Below are 16,943 nucleotides of genomic sequence, written 5' to 3' on the forward strand. Positions count from 1 at the left end.
AGGGCATACATTACTAACAACATCCAATAAACCCTTCAAAAATATGAATTAAGATTAGTTGTAATATAAAGTACAAGAATACTAGCTAAAAAAGATGAAATGAACTTAAAGTAGAGATACCTTTTGCATATTTGATATAAAAGTGATATTTTCACTAGACTTTAAATCTAAGTTGGGTTTCAGCAGCTCCACAAATCAATTTCAAGTTCTTTTAGTTTCAGTAGCTCCACATATCGGCCCAAACAAGTGGATATAAATTGTTACTTGAATCCTGTCCCATTGTTGCCAGCATTCTTCCTGAACTTTTTTCTTTTAAAAAGGTACCATCCAGCCTTATAAAAGGTCGCAAACCTCCTTTCCAGCCTTTTTTTAATTCTTAGAAGTATATATATACAATATTAAAAAATTTCTTTTACCTTATTTCATAGCATCTCTTGACAAATTAATCACCACATCAGTTCCTGAATTACACCTCCTCAATTCTTGTGCATATGCTTCCAACTTATTATAATTATCAGTGTAACTACTATTTAATTTTTTCAAGATAAGCCTCTTAACTCTCTTCAACTTTGACTCATTCATATTAAGGTTAATGCAAATTTCAAGTCCATCTTCATGTCTTTAATCTTATAAGTAGGGTTATTTCAGAATTTTGTTCTTAAAATAGTAAGATAAAATCTCACATGTAGCTCTCATGTTCTTAGAAGTCTCATCACATGTGTATTCTTGATTTAAGATTTTAATTTTAAAACCTTGATCTCTTTATTTCTTGTAAATCGAGCATCGAAAGGGACAATCAAGAATGCAAGAATAATTAACTCTACCTGAGTCATTTTTCTTTACTCTAATATACCGCTTATTTGCAACAAGATAAAAGTTTATAACATGTTTAGCTTCCTTGAGATTGCTAAAGGTCATAAGATACTCCAAATTCTTATACTTATCTATTTTTTCATTGATATCAAGTTTTTTTTACTTTTTATAGACTTCTAACTCTGCACTATCATATTCACCAGACACGGTTTCACCACTTTTCTCTTCCTCACCACCATCACAATTTATTTCAGATCTTTACATTATTACTTTTATAGTAGTCAATGATATTTTGAACCTGTTCCAGCTTCTATACATTGTTACTTTTATAGTAGTGAATGATGTTTGGAACTAATCGAACATCCTTTTGATAGTTATCTACTGCAAAATATTTCATTATCTTGAAATTGTCAGCTAATAGATTTTTAAGAGTTCTAATGCCTTCACCTCCCTCAATCATATCGAAACCACTAGATAGGACAGTCAATAAAAGTTGTCTTACTTCACTAAAATCTAATTTTTCTATAAATTCTTGACAAACATCAATGTAAGACAACAAGTTTACTTCATAACCTCTTCATGTATATCGATATTTTATGGTAGATCAGTTGTGTTTTTCCAAATCATTATCCCCCGTAATTAAAATTCAGATCAGCACTTTCAACTACTCTTGAATCAAGTCAATATGCAACACAACAAATAAAGGAGAGGGACCACATTAGACAATACTCAATGCAAAAATAATAGTTAATAATGTTAAAGCATGTAATAGAACCCCTTTTAACAGATAAAAACTCTAAATTAATGAAGATAAAGACAAATAAAAAAAGACATGGACCACTACAACTAATACAATATAAACAAAGCATAAAAATACTAAAAAATACATGATTTTTAATGGATACCTAAATACCCCAAAATCAAAAGAAGCAAAATGTTACCTTATTTGAAGAATACTGGAGTCAACTGAGTGAAGAACTGAAGAAATAAAAAAAGTATTTTTTTTATCTAAAGAATAGGTGGTGTGATTTATTCCTCACCATCTTTGAGCTGCTACAAAAAAGTTTAAGAATCATAATAAAATGAAGTAGAAAGATAGGTTAAGTTTAATTTGAATGGGTTACTAGATGGATTTGGATCGTGTAGTGTGGATGAGTCAAGTCGTTGGGATGACTTTAAAAATCTAGGTGGACCAAAAAGATGAAGCCATTTGTCAAATTAAATGTCACGACTTTGGCGCACCGTGAGTGACACCCACACTAGCCCTCTGGTGGGAGGAACCATGAACTAATCCAAACTCAATCCAATAACACAATTCTAAGAACCAAAGTCATGCAATAAGACAATTTAAAAGGCAGTTTTTACTAAATAAGGATTGAGTCCCCAAAAACACAATCAAGTTTAACAAAATACTACAATTAAACTCCCTAAAACCTGAAAGTCATTATATCATAACTCTAACAAATTCTAGAATAGTGGGGTTGCAACCCCAATAATAAACAATAACTAAGTCTAAAATATCTCTGTCCGAAAGGAGGGACAATGAGCTAGAGAAGAATCCTTGGAAGCCCAGAAGAGTAGCTCACCCTTGGATTCGAGTAGTGGAATCTAACAATTAAGGTATCTCAATAGCCGTCTGAATATGCCCTATACTCAATAAGGAAAGAGCAAGTGCAAAATTAGTACACAAATATGGTATACTAGTACGATCAAACTGCTAGTTCCAGTATATGAAATATAAACAGACAATCACAATTTAGTAAAACAGACGGTACACAATTACATCAAAATTATAGAAACAACCAAACTGTCAGTCCTAATATTTAAATTATTAAACAGCATGAGCATGGTCATTCACAACACAATAACAAATCTAGTTCTCTCATGGAAACCACTTACAAAATGTTAATATACCAGCGTGGTGCCCGAACCTAATCATAGTAAGTGTATTGGTATGATACCCGATCCAAATATATCAGCATGGTACTTGATCCAAATATATTGGTGTGGTACCCAATCCAAACAGGAATTCACATATCAAAATCACAACTACAATGAATAACAATCACACTCACATTCATTGCATATAATTTGATCACAATTAAAATTTCAACTCATGTTCTTTCATTTTCTCTAATTATATACCATGCATGCAATACTAATTAAGTATTTAACAAACACATATAACATAAACGGTAAAAACACAACCATCACTTACTTCAAAATAAGCTTGAATGTTCTAAAGGACCTGAGTTTTTTCCTTTTAAAGTGTCTTGACTTATTCTTGGTCTAAACAAATACAAAATACAATAATCAATGAAAAATAACCTAAAGATACCCAGATTATACTCAAATCCTAACCCTTGGCCAATTTTATAATCATCCCACCCAACTAGGGCTTTCCCCACCATTAACTCAGCTTAAACACCCTCCCCTAACATAATCCCCATAGATTTAAGGTTCAAGAATCAAATTACAGGTTTGGGGAGTAATTAACTTACCTTCACCTAAGAACTTAGTGGAAAACTAAAGAAAATACCGTAAGTCGCCTCTTTCTCTCCCAAGAATGAAGTTATAGAAATAAAAATGATTTTTTGATTTTTCTATTTTAAATCTGCGACTGGCCCACTATAGCGGCCATCACTATAATAGCCCTGCCATAGTGGGATTTTACCCCACCATAGTGGCTTACATGGAGCAGAGTCTTGAATATTCTCCCCCAAACCCATATTTCACAACGCAATATCAAATCTTGATACATCTTGGTTACCCATCGAATGAATCGAATATTACGAACCATGGGGTTCTGCCAACACATCCTGGATCAAATCATCAACATGGAGAACATAAATCCTTTTACTAAAACTGAGCATACCTCCTGCATTAAGAGTTGCATTCTGAGCCTTGCCAGGCACCACATTATTTCTGAGCTTATTCAAATTTTCATCTTTAAATAAATCCTTTTACTAAAACAGAGTATACCGCCTACATTAAGAGTTGCATTCTGAGCCTTTCCAGGTATCACATTACTATTAGCTAACATCCCACCCTTCTTAGTTTTAGTAGTAAGGTTAGACCTACTTTTATTGAGGGGTAAACTGAGCATAAATCCTTTTACTAAAACTAAGCATACCGCCGGCATTAAGAGTTGCATTTTGAGCCTTGCTAGGCACCACATTACTACTAGCTAACATCCCACCCTTCTCTAATATGCCCAAATGCATGAACTTAGAATTCAAAGCTTGAATCTCTCTGGTAAAGGGTCTCTTAGACACCCCAAGCAAGCGAGACTGTCTTTCAATTTAATGCGTCTGCCATCATATTGGCCTTACTTGGATAGTACTGAATAGTGATATTGTAATCCTTGAGAAACTCCATCCATCTTCTCTACCTCAGATTCAAATATTTTTGAGTGAAAACATATTGTAGATTGTGATGATATGTGAATATTTCACATTTGATACCAAAGAGATAGTGCTGCCAAATTTTGAGAGCAAACACTACCGCTGCCAAGTCCAAATCATATGTTGGATAGTTTCTCTCATGTATCTTCAATTGCCTTGAAGCATAGTCTATGGCATTCCTGTCCTGATCAATACAACATCTAAGTCCATATGTGAAGCATGACAATAAATAATAAAGTCCTTACCTTTCACTGCCAATGTCAAGATAGATGATGTAGTCAAAAGGATCTTGAGCTTTTGAAATCTCTCCTCACACTTGTCAAACCACTCAAATGTACCTCCTTTTGAGTCAATCTTGTCAGATGCATAGCAATAAAAGTAAAATCTTGACAAACCGTCAATAGTAGCTAGCAAACCCCAAAAAACTCCTAACCTAAGTTATAGAACTTGGCCGAACTAAATTCTTAACTGTCTTAATCTTTTAGGGATCCATCATGACCTCTTCTTTCAAAAACCACATGCCCTAACAAGGCAATTGAAGATAGCCATAACTCACATTTGAAAATTTTAGCATATAATTTCTGTTTTCCTAGATACCCAGAATAATACGAAGGTGATCTGCATGTTTCTATTTACTCTTGAAGTAGATTAGGATGTCATTAATAAATATAATGACAAAAAAATCAAAGAATAGTTTGAACACCTCATTCATCAAACTCATAAAGGTTTCCAACACATTAGTCAACCCAAAAGACATTACCAAGAACTCACACTGCCCATACTGAGTTCTAAAAGCCATTTTAGATACATCATCAGGCTTAATCTTTAATTGATGGTAGCCATAACTTAAATCAATCTTAGATAAAATTGAAGCATCTTACAACTGGTCAAATAGATCATCTCTACAAGGAAAGGGATACTTATTTTGGATGGTAACCCTATTCAACTGCTTGTAGTTTATCCATATTCTCATGCTACCATCATTTTGTTTTACCGACAAAACTGGAGCACCCCAAGGGGAAGCACTAGGACAAATAAAACCTTTATCAAAAAGTTCTTGAATCCGAGTCTTAAGTTTTCTCAACTCTATTGGAGTCATGTGATAGGAAAGAATAGAGATTAGGTGAGTTCCCAACTCTAAGTCGATATAAAAGTCAATGTCTCTATGAGGAACATACCAAAAAAGTTTGTATGAAATACCTCCTTAAACTCTTAAACTAAATGAATGGACTCAAATGAAAAGGGACTCTCCATTAACATCCCGAAGATGAGCCAAATAAGTCAAACAACCCTGCCTCTCTAGTTTTCTAGCCTGGATGAAGGATATGATCTTTACTGCTTAGGATTTACACCTTTTCCCACTATAATCTTTTCCTACCCAAGATCTCTAGAGTCATAGTCTTACCATTATAGTAGCTCAGGTTATGAAATCCCTTAGCCTTTAATTAATTGAAAAATAAAAGTAGTAGTGAGGCATCGGTATGGAGTTGTGTCAGTTGTGGATATAGACTAGGCTAAGGGATGGACTTCATCTCTTCTATTTTCTTCACTTACACCTTACACTTCAGCTGAGTCTAATGAGGCTCAGGTGCGGAGTCTTCTACTTTGGATCGAGACTACGCAAAGGTAGAACACCATGGAAACTTTGTTGACTTTATCATCAACCTTGATTTCGCTACGCTCAATAAAAACCCAGAATAGCGGAAATAGGTTCGTGTTTCTCTTCCAAAGTCAGTCATCTGCAATTCACACTTAGGCAAAGACGACTCTCCAGTGGTTCCATTCCTTTTTACTGTACTTCAGGGTCAACCCAACCCAAATGTAAAGAAGAGGGTCAGCCAAACTGTGGTCCACTTTGTATGTTTGCTGAGCAAACCACTCAGGCATTTTAGAAAAGAGAAGGGAACTTCTCACTCCGAGGGAGGTGGGAAGCTACCGCTTCTATAATGGAAGCTTCTCTTTTACTTTTCTAGAGCGTACTCTTGTACTCCTTCTTTCGCTGATAAAGAGCCGGATGAGAATCCTCTCAAATCCTAAAAAAAACCCGCCCATTTGAGACAAAAAGCGTACTGGTTGTTTTTGGCATTTCTATATTCTGAAAGTGAAAGGCATCATTGGTAGGTGTCCAAGTGAACATTCGTAGGTGATTGAAGATAGGTAGGTGTAGTGAATCGGCAATCGGGCAATTCATTTTTGAAGACTACCTACTCTACCTTTTTCTCAAATTTCATTGTACTGCTAGTCGTTGTTATTCCCCGCTAACGAATTTATCTACAATTCGTAATCATGTTTTATTTTCTTTTCAAGCTGGAAAAAAAGAAGTAAGACCCATGTGAAGCTTTAGTTTCATTACCAGCCAGAGCTCTTATCCCTTTTGTTTCTGTTTTATCTCAGATAAACTCCACACCTCTATTAATTCATTCTTTGCCACATATCTCTTTCTTTTTCTTTGTTGTCTTTTGAAAGAAAAGCCCATCCATTAAGTCTGTAGAGTTCCGTCCCGCTAGAAGTGATCCTATCTTGTTTGGAAATTAAGCACAACATAATATGGGGACAACCAATTCATTCCCAAGATTACATCAAAATCAACTATATTCAATATGATCAAATCTACCCAAGTATGAAAACCTACAAACATAACAAAATACAAAATACAAACAACACACATGAGTAAAAACTACAGACTCTCCAACCGGGGTAGAAACATGAACAAAAGCATCAAGAATATTGTATATCAAGTCAAGACTCAAAGCAAACTTAACAGATATATAGGAATAGGTAGAACCCAGATTAAATAAAATAATGGTCATTCAATCACAGAAAAGAATAGTACCTGTGATCACTGTGTCTGACTCCTCAACCTCAGTCCTACCCCGAAAAGGCATAATACTACACTCTATCATCATAACAGGCAACCTCTCTAGGTGAATGTACCATTCCTCTTCCTGAATTACCATTTCCTTAGCCTCCACGACCTTTTTAATTTTATCTGCGCCCACCTTGAGGATGTCCTCTACCATTATTATCTCAGCATGCCAATACCACTACCCTTGCATGTTGTTGAGCCTAGCTAACTGCCCGCGGGTGAGGAAATTCCCTCCTTAAGTGTCCTTGCTCCCTATAATTAAAACATGCACAGTCAAGAGATGGCAAGTTATCTGACGAGTAAGAAGCTCCTTGACCACTCTAAGTTAGAGACTGATATGGAAATGCTTTATAATGATCCATAGAAGCTAGTGTAGCTTATTAAATCGAATGAACTAAATACATTGTTGTCCAGAACCTCTAGATTAAGAACCACTATAATTATCTATATTCTTGGGCTTTTTAGCCAAAGCTTTCGCCTACCCAACTTGTTGAGCTCCTTCAATTCTTTTAACATAATCCAACACCTCATTGAAGCTCTTTCTTGCAGAAGTCTGGTGCACATATAACACTTGCAATTTAGTGTTCATCCCTCTAACATACAAATAGATTCTCTACTCTTCAGTGTTCACAAGCTTAGTAGCAAAATTGGACAAGGTCCTGTAGAGGTCTGGTGCACAAACAATACCTGCAAATCAGCGTTAAGTTCTTTAACATAAAAATAAATTCTTTCATACTCAGTGTTCACAAGTTGAGTAGAAAAATAAGACAATGCATGGAACTTAGCCTTAAAGGCTACAACTGTCATATTACCATACTCAAGATCTAAAAATTCATCCTTTTTAGGTCTCTCAAACTATGAGGAACGTACTTCTCAAGGAACAAAGTGTGAAATAGAGTCCAAGTCAACGGAAGCTGAACTAATGAATGGCACTCCATATAAGCTCTCCACCATTGATTGACCTCACCCTAAAACTGAAATATGAAAAAATCAACCCCATACTGTTGCATGATGCCCAACTTGAGTAACCTCTTATAACAGTCCAAGATGAACTCAAAAGCATCCTCATTCTCTAACCTATAGAACACTGGAATCTTAAACTTTAAGAACTTGGTCAGCATCTCATGCTCCGTGTCAGTCATTACCGAGCCTATTAATAGAAGAAAGAAAGCATCACCAAAGCTCTCTCCATTCTTAGGACTGTAGTAGTAAAGGCTGAGTACCTTGAGTCTGAGGAGTAGAAACAATGGGTGTGGCTTCAGTTGCTGCCAACACACTCAAGAATGGTAATACTTGTTGAACTGCCTCAGAAGACATAGGAGGAAGACCTGTACCCCCCAACCTATGTTGCTACATCTGGCTCAGCCTCATCCTTAATCTCAACCTCAATATTTTTCTCAATATGGTTCTAAGGTGAGTGAGGGGTCACTTGCCTGGGTTGAATCACCGCCCGAGCTCTACCTTGGTGGGTGTTTCTCTCTTTTGTCCCATCCTCTACCTCAAACTCTACCTCTGGCTCTACCTTGCACTGTCGGAGCTGTTGCTGGCACTACTACTAAAGTTACTTCCCTCACACCATTATGTATCATATCAACCATCTACGGACATAAGAGTGAATAAAGTTAGGTATTAATTTGGATCGTCAGATACCAATTGAAATTAAGTTATAACATGAAAAGAGAAAAAAGAGAGAGTTTCCCTAATATCATGTTGCCTCTCAAAGAAAAAGTGCAGACGTCCTCGTACTATTTCAAAGACTCAATTAGACTCATTTTGGTACGATGAGATCAATGAATCTGGGACTCTGATACCAACTTTATCACGATCCTAAGCCATTATGAGTGGTACCTGCACTAACCCTCTGGTTGGAGAACCATTTACTAACCCAAACTCAACCCAACAACACCATTTTAAGAACCTAAGTCATGCAATAAGACTATTTAAAAAGCAGTTTCAATTAAATAAGGAATGAGTCTCCATAAACACAATCAAGTTTAATAAAATATTGTAGAATTAAACTCTCTAGTACCTGAAAGTCATTGTACCAAACTCTAACAAAGTCTAGAATAGAGGGGATACAACCCCAACAATAAACAATAACTAAGTCTAAAATGTTTGTGTCCAAAAGGATGAACAAAGAGCTAGAGAAGAATTCATGGTAGCCTAGAAGAGTAGCTCACCCTTGGATTCAAGTAGTGAAAGTCTCATAGTTGAGGTCTCTCAGCAGCCGTTTGAATATGCCTTGTAGTTAATAAAAAAAGAATAAGTGCAGAATTAGTCCACAAACAAAGTGTACTGGTAAAATCGCACAACAACCACAACTTAGTAAAATAGACAGTACACAATTACATCACAATTATATAAACACTCGAACTCTCAGTACTAACATTCAAATTTTTAAACATAATGAGCATGATCATTCACAATGCAACAACCAATCCAATTTTCTCATGGAACCCACACACAAACTATTAATGTACCAGTGTGGTACCCGATGCCAATCATAGTTAGTGTATCGATGTGGTACTCAATCCAAATGTACTAGTGTAGTAACCGATTCAAAAGTACCAGCGTGATATACAATCCCTATAGGAAAGCACATATCAAAATCACAACCATAATAAATAGCAATCACACTTGTATAATCAAGTAAAAACATTTATTGCATGTAATTTGATCACAATTATCATTTTAACTCATGTTCTTTCATTTTCCCTAATCATATATCATACATGCAATACTAATGAAGTAGTTAACAAGCACATATAACATAAACAGGAAAAACACAACCATCATCTACCACGAAACAAACCTAAATGCTCTAAAGAACTTGAGCTTTTCCTTTTTGAAGCGCCTTGACTTGTTCTTGGTCTAAAAAAAATACAAAATACAATAATCAATGAACTATAGCCTAAATATATCCGAATTATACTCAAATTCTAACCTTTAGACTATTTTATGATTATCTCACCCAACTAAGGCTTTTTCCTCCATAAATTTAGGTCATAAACCATTCTCTAAGATAATTTTGCATAGATTCTAAGGTCAAAGAATCGAATTCCAAGTTATCAGAGCAATTAACTTTTTACAAGTTAGGGGAGAAATTACTTTACCAAAGAAATTAGTGGAAAATTGAAGAAAATAGCCATAAGTTGCCTCTTTCTCTCCCCTAGAATGAAGTTTTTGAGACTTTTATGCATTAAATTCGCACTTGGCCCGCTATAGCGGGCACCATCCCGCTATAGCGGCCTCTCCATAGCAGCTTACATGGAATAGAAACTCAGAACTTCTCCACCAAATCATCCTTTTTCATAACACACTCTCAAACATTGACGTTCTAAAATAACTCTTTCACGCCAAGTTCGATGTTAGAAGTTGTACTCTCCCGAGTTTATTTTTGAAAAAACCTACAAATTCCTTAATGTCTTAGCTATTAAAAAATCAACCCTAAGTTAGACATTAACCCCAATCATTTTTCGAATTGCCCTAGACCTCACCTTACTCAATTTGAGATTGGCCTAGCCAGAAATTTTTTAAGTGACTACACAAAAGTTTTCTAGCCCAAATCTTTTTACAATTGGCTTTCCCCTAACCATTGGAGGGTTTGTTACATTAAATAACTTATCATTTGGCATGTTTGACTGTTAAAAGGGGGAATTTTTGAACCTTAGAAAATGTTGAGGGCATTTTTGAACTAATAGATGAAAAAAGATATTTTTGAACCATTTATAATACGTTAAAGGACATTTTAAACCATTTTCCCTATTTTCTAATACGTCCTAACAACCCTTTTACTGGCCAATTGTTTATTACCAAAACCAAAGTCTTATTGACGTGTCGAAATTGAACTTGAAAGAGACCTAATGACTTCGTTATTATAGATTTGGGACAAAAGTGGCAATAAAAAGTGTGAGAATGTTATAAAATAATATATGTCCATGTTATTCTCCACCACAATTTATTTTCACTATATCTTATCCACCACCATAATTTATTTCCACTGTATCTTATCATTCACCATAATTTATTTCCACTATTTTATGCTTTCACCACATTTTGTTTCTTCTTTTAGGCCTATAAATAGGCATTCTTGTAAACATGGATGAACATACAAAAGAGAAGAAAATAATAAGATTATTCATTTGCTCTCTCCTCCTCTTCTTAAGTTGATTTGTCATTTTATTTATAAAATGTTATTAACACGAAGTCTCTTCTAAGGTATGTGAAGTTATCTTCATCTTAATATTTTTGAATGGATGATTCATCATGTACTGCATAAAGTGCAAAATAAGAGAAGAACGAGAATTAGTCTAATCTAAGAATGATAAAAAAGGATATCCAATTATGCATAGTAATAAGTTGTTATGACATGTATAAAAGATAAATAAAATAAAAGGTCGATTATTAATACTGGAGACATATTTATTAAGTGAGATGGAGTTTGAGATATATTTTCTTGAAATTTAATTCACTTATTCATATAATATAAGGTGGTAGTAGACTTTATTAATTAATAAAAATAAATTTTCTTATTAAAATACCATATAAGTTGTTCTTAATTTTCAATAGTTAAAATTTTATTAGTTTTATCAAATTTAAATATTTTTATGATAGTTTTTATTGTCAAACTTGTCAAAATTGGAGTTTGTGGCACTTGATACTTCTGCAAAAATTATTTGTCATGGGTACTTGATGTTGAAATTCACCTTGCCGCTAAGAGTTTTGGTGATGCTATAATCGAAGGAAATAAAGCATCAAGTCAGGATAAAATGAAGGCTATGATTTTCCTTCGTCATTATCTGGATGAAAGCATAAAGGTTGAATACTTGAAGTGAGAGATCCACTTGAATTGTGGAAAGGTTTAAAAGGAAGGTATGATCACCTTAGGCAACGGTATTTTTAAGGGCTCGTTATGAGTGGATGCACTTATGTTTTCAAGATTTTAAAACTGTAATTGAGTATAATTTTGTTGTATTTAGAATAGCTTCCCAATTAAAATTATGTGAAAAACTATAAATGATGAGGACATATTGAAAAAGACACTAACTACTTTTCATACCTCTAATGTGATATTACAGCAGCAATACCATGAAAAAGATTTTCAAAAATACTCTGAATTGATTCATGCCTTTTAATGCTCTTTTAATGAAGAATCATGAAGCTCGTTCCACTCGAACTGCTCCATTACTGAAAGCAAATGTGGTAGAAGCACATTACCAGTCTGAAAAAAGACAAAATAAAAATCGAGGCCACAATAATATGCGTGGATGTGACAATGGTATAAGACGATATAATAATCATCGTGGTGGTGGTCAACATAAAAGGGAGAACAATATGAGTTCTCAAAGCGGTCCTTCAAGAAGTAACTGTCATCATTATGGTATGAAAGGCCACTAGAAAAGTGAATGTTAGACGCTTGAGCATTTTGTGAGGCTTTACCAAAATTCCTTCAAAAGAAAGGAAAATAGAGGCGGTGCCTCTTCTTCTAATGCTCGGATAGAGTCACACTTGACATTAGAAAATAATGTTGAGGCAAGACTTTCGCATAATGATAGTATTAAAGCAAATTTGGTTTTGAAGACTTCTTTAGGGATTGTCATTGATGTTTAATTTTATTGTATGATTTACATTATATTGTCGTTTTTATGTACTTTTGATTATCATGTTTTTACTTTTATCTATTTAAAAAGAAAATTAAAACAAAGAGGATTTATGTTTTCTAGCAATATTGTTACTCATTTTATCTCTTATAATGTATTTTTATTTTATGAAGATAAATAAATTTATCAGTCTTCAATTGGATCCAAGATGAGTAATGGAGATATGTGCTTTTTGGATAGTGCTGCAACGCAAACTATATTAAGAGAAAAGAAATATTTCTCTCATTTACTTATAAAAGGGGTCAATGTTAATACAATATTCGGTAGTACAAAAATAATTGAGGGCTCTGGAAGAGCAGTCGTATTACTACCTGGGGGGAACAATATTGGCTATTAATAATGGTTTGTATTGTAGTAAGTCTCAAAGAAACTTATTAAGTTTCAAGATTATTCGCCAAAATGACTATCATATTGAGACTGCTAATGAAGAAAATATTAGTACCTTTATATTACTACAATAAAAGCAGGAAAATAATTTGTGCATTAAAAATTACCTGCACTTTCTTATGGGTTATACCACACAAGTATTGATGTGGTTGAATCACTTGTCATGATAAATAAAAGATTTATTGACAATAATGAATTTATCATTTGGCATGACCAGTTGGACCATCCCAGTTATAATATGATGTGCAGAATTATTGAGAATTTACATGGACACACTTTGAAGAATCAGAAAATTCTTCAATCTAAGGAATTCTTTTGTGTTGCTTGTTCTCAAGAAAAACTGATTATTAAACGATCAGCAATTAAGGTTGGGATTGAATCCCCTGCATTTCTAGAACGTATACAGGGTGATATATATGGGTCAATTCACCCTTCATGTGGACCATTTAAATATTATATGGTCTTGATAAATACATCTACAAGATGGTAACATGTGTGCTTATTATCAACTCGCAAAATGGCTTTTGCGAGATTTTTAGCTCAAACTATAAGGTTAAGAGCATAATTTCCACATTATGTAATAAAGACAATTCGTCTTGATAATGCTGGTGAATTTACATCTCAATCATTTAATGATTATTGTATGTCGGTTGGAATAAAAGTTGAGCATCCGGTCGCTCATGTTCATACTCAAAATGGTTTAAGTAGAATCATTGATTAAACGCCTCCAATTGATAGGTAGACCATTGCTAATGAGGACAAAACTTCCCTTTTTAGTATGGGGGCATGCTATTTTGCATGCAGCAGCACTTGTGCGCATAAGGCCAATAAATTTTCATGAATTTTCTCCATTACAGTTGGCTTTTGGAAGGAAGCCAAATATATCCCATTTTAGAATTTTTGGATGTGCGGTATATGTCCCAATTGCTCCACCGCACCGCATAAAGATGGATCTCCAAAGAAGATTGAAAATATATATTGGGTATGAATCTCCTTCTATTATAAAATATTTGAAACCTATGACTGGAGATTTATTTACTACAAGATTCGCTGATTGTCATTTTGATAAATCAGTATACCCAATATTAGGGGGAGAACATAAGCAATTGGAAAATGAGATAGATTGGAATTCATTGTCACTATCTCATTTCGATCCTCGAACAAATCAATGTGAGCAAGAAGTTCAAAAATTGATTTATTTGCAGAATATTGCAAATCAACTGCCGGATGCATTTACTAACCTTCCACGAGAAACTAAATCGCATATCCCAGCTGTTAATGCTCAAGTTTGAGTTGATGTTCTGGTAGGACAACTTGTTCAGGCAAATTAGTCTAGGCCACCTTAAAACGTGGAAGACCAATTGGTTCCAAAGATAAAAATTCTCAAAAAAGGAAAGGAATAAATTATCAAGATGATCATAATTTAGAGGCAATTGCTCAAGAAGAGCATAGAGACATAACAAATGGTGATACCACCGAGGAGGTCCAAGTACCTGAAAATAATGAGAATGAATAAATTTTAATAAGTTATGTCTCAACAGGAAAAAAGTGGAACCGAAATAAAATTATGGTCGATAATATTTTTGCTTATAATGTTGTTATTGAAATAATGCAACAAGATGAGGATCTTGAACCAAAACCTATCGATAAATGTAGATAGAGAAATGATTGGCCAAAATGGAATGATGCAATTCAAGCAAAGTTAACTTCACTTGAAGACCGTAAAGTTTTTGGATCAATAATCCGAACACTTGAAGGTGTCAAACCAGTAGGTTATAATAGATTTTTGTGCATAAACGAAATGGAAAAGGTGAAGTCGTAAGACATAAAGAACGACTTGTATCCCAATGAGTTTTTTGCAAAGGCCTAGCATTGACTATATGGAAACACATCCCCCCGTGGTGTATGCAAGTGGATGCAATTACCTTCAGGTATCTAATGAATTTGACAGTTCATGAAAGGCTTGAAATGCACCTAATGGACGTGCTCACTGCCTATTTACATGGCTCATTGGACCACAATATTTTTATAAAAATTTCCGAAGGATTCAAAGTGCTTGAAGCATTCAAGGATTCTTGAGAAACTTGTTCAATAAAGCTTTTGAAATCCTTATACAGGTTGAAACAATTAGGGCGCATGTGGTATAATCGTCATAGCAAATATTTGCTACAAGAAGGGTTTAAAAATGATCTAATTTGCCTTTGCATCTTTATGAAAATATTTGGATATGAATTTGTCATAATAGCAGTATATGTTGATGATTTGAATATTATTAAAATTCGAAAAAAATTTCAAAGGAAGTAAAATGTCTAAAAAAGGAGTTTGAAATGAAAGACCTCGGAAAAACAAAAATTTGTCTTGATTTATAAATTGAATATTTTTTAAATGTGATATTTGTCCATCAGTCAACATATACTAAAAATATTTTAAAGAGGTTTTATATGGATCAAGAACATCCATTGAGTACCCCAATGGTTGTGAGATCTCTTGATATTAATAAAGATCTATTTCGACCTTATGAAAATGATGAAGAGCTTATTGTTGCTGAAATATCATATCTTAGTGCAATTGGTGTATTAATGTATCTTGACAACAATTCTAGACCAGATATAGCTTTCTCTGTAAGCTTGTTAGCAAGATTTAGTTCTTCTTCAATACGAAGACACTGAAATTGAATTAAACATATATTCAGATACCTTCAAGGGACCATTGATATGGGATTGATTTACTCAAATAAATCCATGCCACAATTGATTGGTTACACAGATATAGGATATTTGTTTGATCTCCATAAAAAAATCGATCGCAGACAAGCGATTTATTTACATGTGGTGGTACAGCTATATCATGACGTTCAACAAAGCAAACTATGGTTGCCATTTCTTCAAATCATGTAGAGATAATAGTCATTCATGAAGCAAGTCGAGAATGCGTTTGGTTAAGATCAATAACTCAACACATTCAAGAAATATGTAGTCTTTCTTTGAAAAGAGATATTCCAACAATATTGTATGAAGACAATGTTGCAGGTATAGCTCAACTGAAGGAAGGATACATCAAAGGAGACAGAACAAGACATATTTCACCACAATTCTTTTTACTCATGATCTTCAAAAGAAGGGTGAAATAGATGTTCAACAAGTTTGTTCAAGTGACAAGTTAGCAGATATGTTTACCAAGGCATTGCCGACTTCAACCTTTGAGAAAATAAGATACAAAATTGGAATGCGTTGTCTTTGTGATATTAAGTGATGTTCTCATCAAGGGGAGTAAATACGCGCTACACTCTTTTTTCCTTAACCAATGTTTTTATCCCAATGAATTTTTCTTGGTAAGATTTTTAATGAGGCAGCAAATAATGCATATCAGGAATAAATATATATATATATTTTTATTCTTTCATTAAAATCTTTATTTTACATGGACATCTAAGAGAAGTGTTACAAAATAATATATGTCCATGTTATTCTCCACCACAATTTTTTTTCACTATATCTTATCCACCACCATAATTTGTTTCCACTATAATTTATATCCATTATTATGTGTTTCCACCACATTTTGTTTCTTCTTTTAGGTCTATAAATAGGCATTTTTATAAGCATGGATGGACATACAAAAGAGAAGAAAACAATAAGATTACTCATTTGCTCTCTCCTCTTCTTCTTAAGTTGATTTGTCATTTTTGAACCTTCAAAAATGTTAAAGGCATTTTTGAACTATTAAATAAAAAAAAAAAAAAATTAAACCATTTATAATATGTTAAAAGACATTTTTAATCATTTTCCCTATTTTCTAATACTTCCTAACAAA

Source organism: Solanum dulcamara, chromosome 5 (genome assembly GCF_947179165.1).
Source record: "Solanum dulcamara chromosome 5, daSolDulc1.2, whole genome shotgun sequence".
NCBI lineage: Eukaryota > Viridiplantae > Streptophyta > Magnoliopsida > Solanales > Solanaceae > Solanum > Solanum dulcamara.